The sequence below is a fragment of the Patella vulgata genome, chromosome 1, assembly GCF_932274485.2.
Source record: "Patella vulgata chromosome 1, xgPatVulg1.2, whole genome shotgun sequence".
Lineage (NCBI taxonomy): Eukaryota > Metazoa > Mollusca > Gastropoda > Patellidae > Patella > Patella vulgata.
In genome coordinates, this window is record NC_065879.2 from 53,148,309 (window position 1) to 53,161,840 (window position 13,532).

Below are 13,532 nucleotides of genomic sequence, written 5' to 3' on the forward strand. Positions count from 1 at the left end.
TTTTGTTCACTTTCGACACGAATTTTCATACTGTTGCAAGCTGGCTGACAACGATTTTATTTCTTATGTTGTTAGAACTGGACAAGCTGCAAATAAATTGATTTTAATTTTTATCGCAAACCCTGCTCCATTGAAGTTATCGCGATCTGAAGATAGGGTACATTTCAGGTATCTCCAGAGTCCAGACACCTATGGAAAATGAACTTGAACCGGGTTACCATGATAATGTGATAGGGTTAGACCCCCACTATCACGAACAACCAAAACCTAGTTCGGCAGGGTCATGTAACACCGGTAGTAGTGCGACAAACATAGCCAACATTTGGCCTAAAAATGGCAAAAATCAGCTGAAAAACGTAATCGGCCTGTATCTTGGAAACGGTTGATTTCTGAAATCGTCTATTTTTTGCTGGGGAGTAGGCTCGATGGGTCGACCAAACCCTGTGAATATGAACTAAAACGGCCGACCCCCACCTTAGAACATCTGCATGATCTTGCATGGTTTTCTCGTAGAATGACTCTTATAAAGTATTTATTCAGAATTCTTATATACAATCATAGAGGGGATAATATGAATAGATTGGAAACAGTAACTGTGATATGGAAAAAGGGTGTATGAATAGACAATTAAAAAGAGAAACAGTCAAAGGAAAAGAAAGAAAATTGGAAAAGAACAGTGGGCGCTAGAACCGATCTGGATAAGAAAGTTTTGGGACGCGACGCCAAGAAAAAACCAAAATAAAACAAACAAAAAAAATCCAAAAAACAAAAAACGCACAATAGTATAGTTTATTGGTATTTGAATACACATATTTCACGTTTGACTGGGTTACTGTGGATGGGTCAAGGAGGTTTTGTACGTGATCAGACAACTAGTAGACGTTGTTCGCATATAACATTTGAAGGATACTTTAAATAGTGGCTCGTAAAGAATGATTAAACACCTTTATTTCGGAGAATTGAAGCGTTTAGTCAAAGTAATATACTGAGCGCCATGGAAAACGCATCATTTTATTACTAGGTGGTTTTGTATGTATAATATTATGCAATACTATGAACTATTGTTTCACACAATGCTCCCAAACGCAAAAAATATCGGCCCGTGTGCCACAAAAAAAAATTGCACGAGATGCACATGAAAAACCCAATATTCACGTGCAGCAATGTGTGTGAGCCCTTTAAAAGCATGTTTTCAACTTAATGTGCAGTACATGAACTGTGAAACGCCAATCTGTCGTAATTTGTTGTTGGACGTGTGAAGGAATCGAGCTAGAGATGCCGAGACTTATTGAAAATCATCGGAATGAAGCCATGGGAATGTACCGGGCTGGCATGTCTACACGTGCTATTGCCAGACACTTCAATTGTCATCAGTCCACTATTGTAGGTTGGTGGAACGTGTTCGAGTTACTGGATCAACACGTGACCGCCAACGTCCTGGTCCACAACGCGTTACAACCCAGGCTCAAGACCGCTACATCCGAGTCACTCATCTGCGTGACAGATTCCGCCCAGCGACTCGAACAGGTGCAGCAGTCGTCGGAAGACAAAGTCCAGTAAGTGCCAACACCGTAAGACGTCATCTAAGAGAAGTAGGACTCCGTGCACGACGACCTTATGTTGGAGCTATCCTCAGGGATCATCACCGTCAGCGGCGTTTGATATGGGCTCAAGGACACCAGACATGGGAAAGAGTAGACTGGCAAAGTGTGCTCTTCAGTGATGAGAGTCGCTTTCATCTTTATAACGCTGATGGCCGTCAACGTGTGTGGAGACGTCTTGGGGAACGTCTTGCAGACTGCTGCGTCTTCGAAACGAATCGATGGGGTGGGGGAAGTGTAATGGTGTGGGGAGGCTTCACATTTCATCACCGGACCGCCCTACACATTTGCAGGGGTCGCGTTAATGCTGTAGCCTACCGTGATGATGTCTTGCAACCAATTGTTGTTCCGATGTTTCGAGCGCACTCACAACTTCAGCACTTCCAACAGGATAATGCACGTCCGCATACCGCCCGTTTTAGTATGGACTACCTGGCTGCTAACAATATCAATGTCTTGGACTGGCCAGCCATGTCTCCGGACATGGCACCGATAGAACATGTCTGGGATGAGATTGGACGCCGTCTGTACCGGAGACCACAGATGCACACCATTGCTGCTTTAGAAGCTGCTCTTGTCCAAGAATGGAACAATTTGCCCCAGGCCTTCTTTCAAACATTGGTAAATTCCATGCGACGTCGCTGCACAGCGTACGTAAGAGCCCGTGGAATACACACGCGCTACTGACCCCTCTGACTTTGTACCGTTGATTACAGATTAAACATCCATAAGTGTACAAATGTGTTGTTATTGACGTGTTCCCATTTGAATATTGTTCACAATAAGAAGCAAAATAAATAAGATATGTTTACAGGATCATTTTGTTATACGAAAAACTAAGTGATGCGTTTTCCATGGCGCTCAGTATATTACTACAATTTAGCACTGTAAGCCTACAGTTATTGTCAATAGAAAATTTGAATAAACAATAACAAATTAACAAATAACATAACGTAAGTTTAACAAAATAACAAAAACTCCACCAACTTACCTGTGTATCGAGATGTCCATTTAAGACAGTCATTGTAAGAACTCTATGCCATGCCGATAAATGATTAGATCTGTTATTCATTGGCATAAGCTGCTGAAATTGGACCAGTCAGTGATTCTGCTTTTGACATTATAATACTATCACCAGCAATGTTGAGAAAAACTTCCCAAACAAAGGGTAATCTGGAAGTAAAAAAAAAATCAGTGAAAAGGTAAAGGATTTGGTTCATGACTCCAAAACATTACAGATACATGTAATGTGGAGGTGTAAAAATTATGTATTTTGGACACCAAAGGGAGTTACAGCAGTCAGCAGCATTGATTGATAATTCCCATATTTTCTAACTCATTTAAGGACGTTGATAGACCAGAAAATGTTGCAGGTCATATGTTTACTTAGGTTCAAATGTGCAGGCTATGAATAATGATAAAGGTGATGTTAAAGGCAAGCTTAAGAGAAGTACTGTATTTACTTCTATAAATATTTAGATTATGTGCTTACCTTTCAGATTTCTCTTTAACAATTTCTTTTAACAAAGATCCTGCGTTTTTTGTTAAACTGTTTACACTTCTATATCGATAAAACTGAACACATAATCACATTTCTGGATGTCAGAACTTTGCACTGCTCTTTGATTTGTAGAATGATTTGTTTTTGAATTGACATCCTAAGTTTTGTGTGGGAAAGAATTATTTTAGAACATTGCGTAACATCACAATTAACAAGAGTTTCCAACAATTTTTCAATGAATATATCATCAAGCTTATCTGGTAAAGAATCATGTGTAGTAATGGTGTGCGGGTATGAAAGAGTGGGTTTAATTAAACTATCTCTGGTAGATACAGTACATTTGGTTCGATCAATAAAATAAGAATGTTCTTTGATCACATTTGTAGAGGTGGCTACACTTTCTTGTGGACTATGGTTTATTTTATCTAAAAAAAGACATAAAATTTTAAAAATTAAAACTGCCTTCAATAATACATATGTATAGTAAAAAAATTAGAGTGAGAGAGAGAGAGAGAAATGGGGTTTAACGTCCACTCGACACAAACTAGGTCATTTCGGGATTAATACATGGTTCTATTTTATTTCAATAATTCGCATGCGCGTAGGAGTCTTTAGCAGTGGGAGGAAACCGGAGGATCCGGAGAAAACCCACGAGGTTGGACAGGCGACCCTACTCCTTTCCTTATCACGCACAACCGGGGAATTGAAACCCCGCCAGTTGGTTCAATGACAAACCGTATGATACAGCGCGCGCGTGCTAATCATTCAGCCATCCAACCCCCCAAAAATTATAGTAAACTAGAATGAAAAGCATGGAGATTTAGAATGGAGTGTGAAATTATTATAAGTTGCATGTTAAATAGGCCTATTTGTACTGCCATTGCTTTTTTCACTACATATACCTGCATTTCTAATATTGGTTCTGTTATCTTTTGTATTTGTAACAGTAATTCCATTTATTACAGGCATAAAATTTAGACTGTTTAATAAATATGTAGACTTTTAAATCAAAAAGGAAATAAACTAAACCTATGACGGTATCAAATTTCACAGTCACATTAAAAACATACCATCAGTAATCAACGCTTCTGTTTTCTCTTTCTGGTTCTCTTCATCGTCATCTCCACTCTCTAGATTTCTAGCTAAAACCCCTAAAAAATAACAACATGTGGAATTCGTACAGTACACTTTCCTATAGCCTACGACAAAAAATGGAAAATTTTACTAAATAAATTAATTCCATTTTCAATTTTAATAAGTTTTAATTTGATTTCAATACGGAGACTTATTTATATTATGAATGATGTTTACATTATAAAATGACCCATTTAAATTTTTATTCCAAACCAAGAAAATCAAGGGCCATACTATATACCGGAAAACCGGAAAACACCCGAAAACAACCGGAAAACACCATTTTATACTAAATACCGGAAAACACCGGAAAAACACTAAATACCGGAAACATCCTAAAAACCGGAAAACACCCTAAATAGGTAACCCGGAGCCTGGTTCTCTGTGTGCGGTTTTGGATCAAGTGAGCGCCTATGAAGGAAGGTCAAGGTCATTACGATGTTCGTTTTACAAATAGCCCCCACCCCCACCCACCCCAAAAAATAAAAAATTCCGATTTTTTTTCTCCAAAATTTTGTTGATGCCTATTATGTTTTGAATGTCTTAAAAGACGCAATCAGTCTACCTCCATCATTGACCATATTTTATTTTGTATTTTAATTTTAGTTTTTAGTAAATTTCAGTAGATTTCAGTGTTTCAGTATTTTAGTAGATTAAACACTGACCTCGGAGGGCCCCATTATATGCCGGTTGCGCCGGTCTCCTGATTCTTACCAGTAACGCTGGCATCAGGGTGGTACTAATTAGTGGAAGGCACGACTAGGCCAACTCCTCCCTAGGTAACAAAAAATCGCATCATAAAACAGCAAGTATCATCAAAAGCGAGTTAATAAATCTCTGAATAGTTCGAGTTGAAGTTCCAGGTTTAACCGCTATGTGTCCTAATCACCAAACGAAATGGATGCCACGCAATTCTCGGACAGGCTGTAATCTGAAAAGTGTGTATCCTTTCCACGAGCTATCCATCTCGTTGGAAGGGCTAAAAATCTACTTGTTTCTGAGCTTACTTTCATTCCAGGGTCAAATATAATCACTTGAACCATAATAATATTCAACATATTCCATCATATTCCGAGGGCCGCACACAGGATTTATTTCTGAATTACTTTTCGAGCTTTTTTCCCCAACTTGTTGACCAGTTTTCCTTGAGAAAACCCCAACTTTCGCCCAATTGTCCATGAGAAAACTACATATTCTATCTTACTGCATTGACGGGAAGTGGTAAGCTGGACGTCTGTGAAAAGAGTTGATCGATAAATTTTCAAGGAAGCAATTGTTGTTTTTGCTTGTGAAATAGAGGACTCTAACTGATGAGGCTACTTTTCCCCCGAGAACCTCCGGCAACCAATTTGTTTTATGTACTACTATCGTAGTAAAACATTACTATGTTAACCACTTTCTGGTGGCTGAAGACTTACAACGAATGCGTATTCGGAAAAAAATGTCCCCGAGAAAATGTTTTTTCCGACAATCGATATTCGAGATGTCTTCTGTTGCACAAATTATGCTGCACTGTGTAAGAACTTGCATCCTTTGATCTGAAGATTGTAGATGGAAAAGTATCATTTGCACTATTTCAAAGTAAACCTGCATTTTCGTATATCATCCCGTAATTTGTGATTAATGACAATGACTGTGGAAATAATATGGGTTGAGGAACGGAAGATCTATGTTCGTCACGTGACTGGACAATTCCACCCCCGTCCCACTCTGACGATGATCCCTCCCGGAGCGGCGCGGCGCGCTCTCGAAAAAAATCTCGGGCACAGTTTACTCTTCTATGTTTTCCGGTAGCTATTTAGTAACCAGGAGTTTGGTCCTCGTGTGTGGTTTTGGACCAGGTTAGCGCCGATGAAATAAGTTCATTAACATACAAGCGAGCGATCGCCTACGGTCAAAGAAAAATTTCTTCTCCCAAATTTCTCTCAAAAATTGTGACAGAATTTTTTTTTCGTCAAAAACATTTTGGAGAAAAAAAATCGGATTTTTTTTGGGGGGTGTGGGGGGGGGGGGCTATTTGTAAAACGAACATCGTAATGACCTTGACCTTCCTTCATCGGCGCTCACTTTGTCCAAAACCGCACAGAGAGGACCAGGCTCCAGGTTACCTATTTAGGGTGTTTTCCGGTATTTAGGGTGTTTTCCGGTATTTAGTGTTTTTCCGGTGTTTTCTGGTATTCAGTATAAAATGGTGTTTTCCGGTGTTTTCCGGTTGTTTTCCGGTGTTTTCCGGTATATAGCATTGCCGAAAATCAATGCATAAAATGGGAAAGGATAAGACAATAAAATCTGAAATCTGAACTTACCAGCAGTAGTATCTTTAGATGAATCTTTTAAGGTGCTCTCACTGGTGGTATCAAAGAGGTTTTTTTTTTTCGTTGATTCCTTTCTAGTAGTACTGCATTCTTAGCTGTCAACGCGCTTCGGTGCAACAGGGCTACTACTTAGGCGTTTTGTTCTGGTATCAGCGTCAATATAGGCATTAACACTGGATAATAAATCTGTAATAAATTCTTCTGTTTTTACGATAGAATTGTAGCATGTTGTGCATAGAGGACCGCTTTTGTCATACAACTTCTGTGCCAAATCAGCAGAGTCAGGGCTTTTCAACCTTAACAAACGTTCTATTTTACTCTGAATTCTTTCAGAAGTACATGTTAGTAATCTTTTTTAGCGTTATCGACGCCATCTTGCTTTGTTGGTAAACATTATGATGTGACTTCACCCGTAGAACTATAGCGGTCTGACCTTTTAAAGGTCAGTCATCTTGGACAGAGATAGAAGACGGATGTCGCATTAGGTCTGTAAAACAGATTGTACCTTATTGTGTACTGATTTTTGTTGTTTTTCTTAATGTCTACAAATATATATATATATATATATATATGGGTATTGCAGGTCTTTTTTTAGGCCTGAAATTTTATCTAAATTATTAATAAAGACATTAATTAAAACTGATCCACACCATAATCAACTCTTGATGTCATCGCTAGCCTGCGATATTTACTGGATTAGGATCCGATTTGCTGCTCAGCTTTCATTCATGATTTAATCATGAAATGGATAATCGAATTCCATTTACATTATCTAGTTTTTAACTATTAGAGTGAAAGCTGCCAACTCTTTATCTAATCGCCCATAATGTATCTTTAAGTTGATGACCAACTGGATAGTACCTCAAATCGTTTCATGCATTCGCCATTGCCCCAATTATCCTTCATTTAATAATAAATTTGCTTAGATTTTTAAAACAATAACAAAATCTCCCTATAAAGTAATGTCATGTACATGTATTTTACTTGTTGGTTCACTTTGTCTAACTTTTACAGAGTAATATTAGCTTTGACCACTGTTTAGTTTTTAATACATAGTTCCATTTAGTTATATATTTATATTATTATATAACTAATTATGATATCAAAAGAATCGAATGTATAAAACTATGCCAATATTATTTATGCATTTAAAATGGGCGTATCTTTTAAAAGTTCTTAATTATCTACTTAAAAGTTCCATTCAAATATTAACTAATTGGGTTATCATCTCAGTTTAAACTTTTGATTTCGTTATTTATTCCATTTAACTTACTGAAATGTAAACAGCCAATTATCTAAATAATTGTCAACTATGGGAACTCACTCCTTGCATAAAAATTGTATATCGGATTGTTAAACTGACCAGCCTCTAAGTATTATCACTTTAACTTTCATCTTCACTTTTTGTCCAAATTGTTTACTTTAGATATCATCGTACGATATTGTTATACTTACTTAACTATGACCGAAACATTCAATGTTTATTTATTATACCATTGCTTTAAACTGTAAATAATTCACTGTTTTTGTGTATTTTGTATTTTTCATTTTTTCCTCTTTTTCTTTGTCAAATGAACACACGGACATGCTTGCTACAACAATTAATGATTATATGACCACACTTACACAATCTTTTGAATAGAAGTTATATATACTCCTGCTTGCTATTTTAATAGGGCTGATTGTGTGAGAAAGTGGTTGGATGGGTTTCATACAACGAACATATTATTGCTTTATATATGTATCTCCAAAGACATGTTCTTTTATTCTTCGTTTATTTATCTATTTGATAATTTTTACATTCTCAAATCACTTCTATTAAAATCTGGAGATATAGAACTGAACCTCGGCCCCAACATTGGAAATATAGAACCACTATCAGTATTTCATCTTAACACACGAAGTATAAGAAACAAACTTGACCAAATATTCGAAATAGCAGACGATTTTTATGTATGTGGTTTTACTGAAACTCACTTAGACGACAAAATAAGTCATGAGAGTTTATTAAGAACTGGTTTCCACAGTCCCTTTCCAAGGGACAGAAATTCAAACGGTGGTGGTATTTTGGTTTGTAGTAACGAAACTTTATTGTGCAAAAGAAGGCACGATTTAGAACATAAGGACACAGAAATTATATGGGTAGAAATCAAATTCAAACATAGGATCATCTTAATAGCAACTGCATACAAACCACCGAATGCTAACTATGAAATCACGCAAATCTCAGGGTATAACGTCCACTCGAAACAAACTAGGTCATTTCGGGACTAACATATGGTTAAATTTTATTTCAATAATTCGCTTGCGCATAGGGATCTTTGGCAGTGGGGGGAAACCGGAGGAGGCGGAGAAAATCCACGGAGTTGGATAGGCGACCCTACTCCTTGTAACGTACAAGTGCGCAAAAATAGACTTGCCCGAATAACGATTTTGCCAATTATCGCAAACACTCTTAATCGTCCCAAACGCCAGTGACGTCACAGTGACCAAATGTTTATCAGTAATATTTATTCCTGAACTGTATAAATTCCAACGCCTGACTGATTCCTTAATCCCTTAGCATAGTAAAATAAAACAATTAACTACGGAATAATTTGGTTTATATGAAATCAGCGAAACAAAGTGCCGTAGCTTTTTAAAAGGGTGCTTTAATTTTAAATCCTTTTTAGTATTTGTCTTATAAATGTCATAACTGAGGTATTTCCGTGTCCTATTGGTCAAAATAAATTCGAATAAGCCAACAATACACCTACCGTAATAGGCTTTCGATTAAAAGAACAAGATGGGTGTGGAATATGAACATCAATGAAGCCAATATAAATAATTATGACGGCTTTTACGAAACGAAAGGGTTTCAAGTAATAATCATAAATTTAGTTCGACATTTGCGTTATTGATTATTTGGACATACATGGACAACTCTCTATCATACGCATGTGGCATATTCACATTTCCTCTAGAATATTATTTACAATCACGGGGCTATAATTTATAAAATAACAAATCAAAACGAGATTGGTCCATTAAGTTTCATACATTAGTAACCTATGTTTTGTTTATTATTTACAACTTTACACATGCATATTACACTTTCTCCATACAGTTTATTATAACTGTTAATCTCAGCACTTAAGAATAATTTAATTAGCACCTGACAGTTGATTGGGTAATCAAGTTTAGTTTGTAAATCATCAACGAAACCGCCAGTTAAAGTTAACTTCGTCACACGGCGGAATTAAAATAAGTATTAACCATGCGAAAAGGACATAAATTTTTGAAAACGAACTTAGTGGATTGAATTCCCGTGCCATATTGGATTTCATTCTATATTAACTTTTAATTTACGTATTTTATACGATAAGCTGGGAATAAGCATTGATTAGTCTATAGAGTTAATTGTTAATTGAACCGTGGTGTGAATAAAAATTACTGTGTATCAGATAATTTCAATTAGGATATATAAGATAATATTCTTAGGCAACGTGAAGTTGGCACGTTATTCGGGATTTGGGATTCGCCAATAACGAATAAGAATAACGAGCCAGCACGTTATTCGGGATTCGCCACTAAAAAAGAACGATCTATCTTGCAACCGACCATTTCCTCGTTGGGAGACCGATTAGCACGGAGACGACCGTTTCTCAATCAATCTGATTAAAACACGGATCCTATTTCGTTTCGTTTTTATAGTTCAAAATTTCGTTTTACTTGTCTTTACTACACAAGGATCCGGAAGAGTTGTTATCATTGACGTGTTCTGAATAGTGTGAGGTATAAGCCAATGAAACGGTCTGTTACGGCGAGATTTAGGCGTGTTTTGCACGGAACTGTGGGTAATCCACTAGTATCACTAATGCTGATTGGTTAATCAAATGTCTGACGTCGTAGGCTTACTTGCCGCTCGTATGACCTCTGACGTGACCTATCGCAACAACCAGTCAGATCTTCATGTAGTGTAGGCCATCGAAAGTATAAAAAACGAAACAAAATATATATCTGTATTTTAATCAGATTGTTTCTCAACCGAGTAGGGCGCTTCTTACACAGTGCAGCATAATTTGTGCAACAGAAGACATCTCGAATATCGATTGTCTGAAAAAACATTTTCTCGGGGACATTTTTTTCCGAATTCGCATTTGGTGTAAGTCTTCAGCCACCAGGAAGTGGTTAACATAGTAATGTTTTATTACGATAGTAGTACATAAAACAAATTGGTTGCCTGAGGTTCTCGGGGGGAAAGTAGTCTCATCGGCTAGAGTCCTCTATTTCACAAACAAAAACAACAATTGCTTCCTTGAAAATTTATCGATCAACCCTTTTCACAGACGTCCAGCTTTCCACTTCCCGCCAATGCAGTAAGATAGAATATGTAGTTTTCTCATGGACAATTGGGCGAAAGTTGGGGTTTTCTCAAGGAAAACTGGTCAACAAGTTGGGGAAAAAAGCTCGAAAAGTAATCCAGAAAAAAATCCTGTGTGCGGCCCTCGGAATATGATGGAATATGTTGAATATTATTATGGTTCAAGTGATTATATTTGACCCTGGAATGAAAGTAAGCTCAGAAACAAGTAGATTTTTAGCACTTCCAACGAGATGGATAGTTCTTGGAAAGGATAGACACTTTTCAGATTACAGCCTGTCCGAGAATTGCGTGGCATCCATTCGTTTGGTGATTAGGACACATAGCGGTTAAACCTGGAACTTCAACTCGAACTATTCAGAGATTTATTAACTCGCTTTTGATGATACTTGCTGTTTTAAGATGCGATTTTTGTTACCTAGGGAGGAGTTGGCCTAGTCGTGCCTTCCACTAATTCGTACCACCCTGATGCCAGCGTTACTGGTAAGAATCAGGAGACCGGCGCAACCGGCATATAATGGGGCCCTCCGAGGGCAGTGTTTAATCTACTGAAATACTAAAACACTTAAATCTACTGAAATTTACTGAAAACTAAAATTAAAATACAAAATAAAATATGGTCAATGAAGGAGGTAGACTAATTGTGTCTTTTAAAACATTCAAAACATAATAGGCATCAACAAAATTTTGGAGAAAAAAAAATGAAAATTGTTTTATTTATTTTTTTTGGGTGGGGGGGCTATTTGTAAAACGAACATCGTAATGACCTTGACCTTCCTTCATCGGCGCTCACTTGGTCAAAACCGCACACAAAGGACCAGGCTCCGGGTTACCTATTTAGGGTGTTTTCCGGTATTTCCGGTGTTTTCCGGTATATAGTATGGCCCGTCGGTCTGTTTTAGTGGCGAATCCCGGATCCCGAATAATGTGCTGGTTATTCGGGATTTGGCAATAAAATAGGTGATTGTTGGAGATCACTGCCCGGTGCACTTTAAGAAACCAGTCAACACCCTACTCGCTTGAGCGTGCTAATCGGTCACCCAACGAGGAAATGGTCGGATGTAAGATAGATCGTTCTCTTTTAGTGGCGAATCCCGAATAACGTGCTGGCTCGTTATTCTTATTCGCGAGTCACGAATAACGAGCCAGCACGTTATTCGGGATTCGGGTTTCAGCAATAAAACAGATGATTGCTGGAGAGGACTGCTCCGTACAATCTAACAAACCTGTTAGCACCCTACTCACATAACAAACGGTCGTCTCCGTGCTAGTTGGCCGCGCAACGTTCACTTATCCCTACGGTCGGAGGTAGCGAGGAAATAGTCAGGTGGAAGGTAGGCCAGTCTGTTTTACTATCGAATGCCGAATTACGTGCTGGCCCTTTATTCGGGATTCGACAATAAAACACGTGAGTGCAGGAGAGGACTGTCCAGTGCACATCAACAAACCAGTCAACACCTTATTCGCTCAACAAACGGTCGTCTCCTTGTTAAGAGGGGGGGGGGGGCGAATGGTTAGCACGTGCGCGCCCTGTATCATACGGTCTGTCATTGAGTCAACTGGCGCGGTTTCGATTCCCCGGTTGTACTTGACAAGGAGTAGGGTCGCTTGTCCAATCTCGTGGATTTTCCCCGGGTCCTCCGGTTGCCTCCCACTGCTAAAGACCCCTACGCGCAAGCAAATTATTGAAATAAAATTGAACCATGTGTTGGTCCCGAAATGACCTAGTTTGTGTCGAGTGGACGTTAAACCCCATTTCTCTCTCCCTCTCTCTCTCCTTGTTAGTCGGTCACCCAATCCCGAATCCCGAATAACCTGCCAACTTTACGTTGCCATATTCTTAATTTATATAAGAATATCACTCCAATAACTTTTTTATGGAAAGTAATTGAAAACAAAAAGCCAAAATCTTTCATACATAAGAAAAAGACCCACTATAAAGCGAGTCCAATTGGGTTTTATGTGTGGTATAGGGCGAAAAATTTCCCTATTTCTAGGATATACATGTACATGTATATGAAAATATTCTTAATTTATATAATAAACTGACTTTTATTGTTATTTTTTTTTAAAAAATACTTCAAAATCTCTCAAACATTAGCAAGCGAAGCCGATTGGGTGACATATGTATTATAGGGAGATGATTTCCCTGTTCCGGGTATATAAGATAATATTCTTAATTTATAAAAGAAAATCGCCCATATATCATTTTTTTAATGGAAATTAATTGAAAAAAATACGCCAAGATCTTTAATACATAAGAAAAAGACTCACTCTAGAGCGAGACCGACTGGGTTTTATATGTGGTATAAGGCGATGATCTTCTCTATTTTTAGGATAAGATAATGTATATGGCCATGAATCTGCCCATTTCTAGGATATATAATAATAATAATATATAAGGTAATATTCTTAATTTATGTAATAAAATCACTTAAATATCTTTTTTATGGAAATTGATTGAAAAAAAATACGGCAAGATCTTTTATACATAAGAAAAAGAATCACTATAAAGCGTGGCCGATTGGGATCCTTAAAATAAGATATGTCAGGGTGAGAATGGAAAACTGGATACAGATAACCTAATCGCAGTTTATCATAATTCCTACAGTGTAACA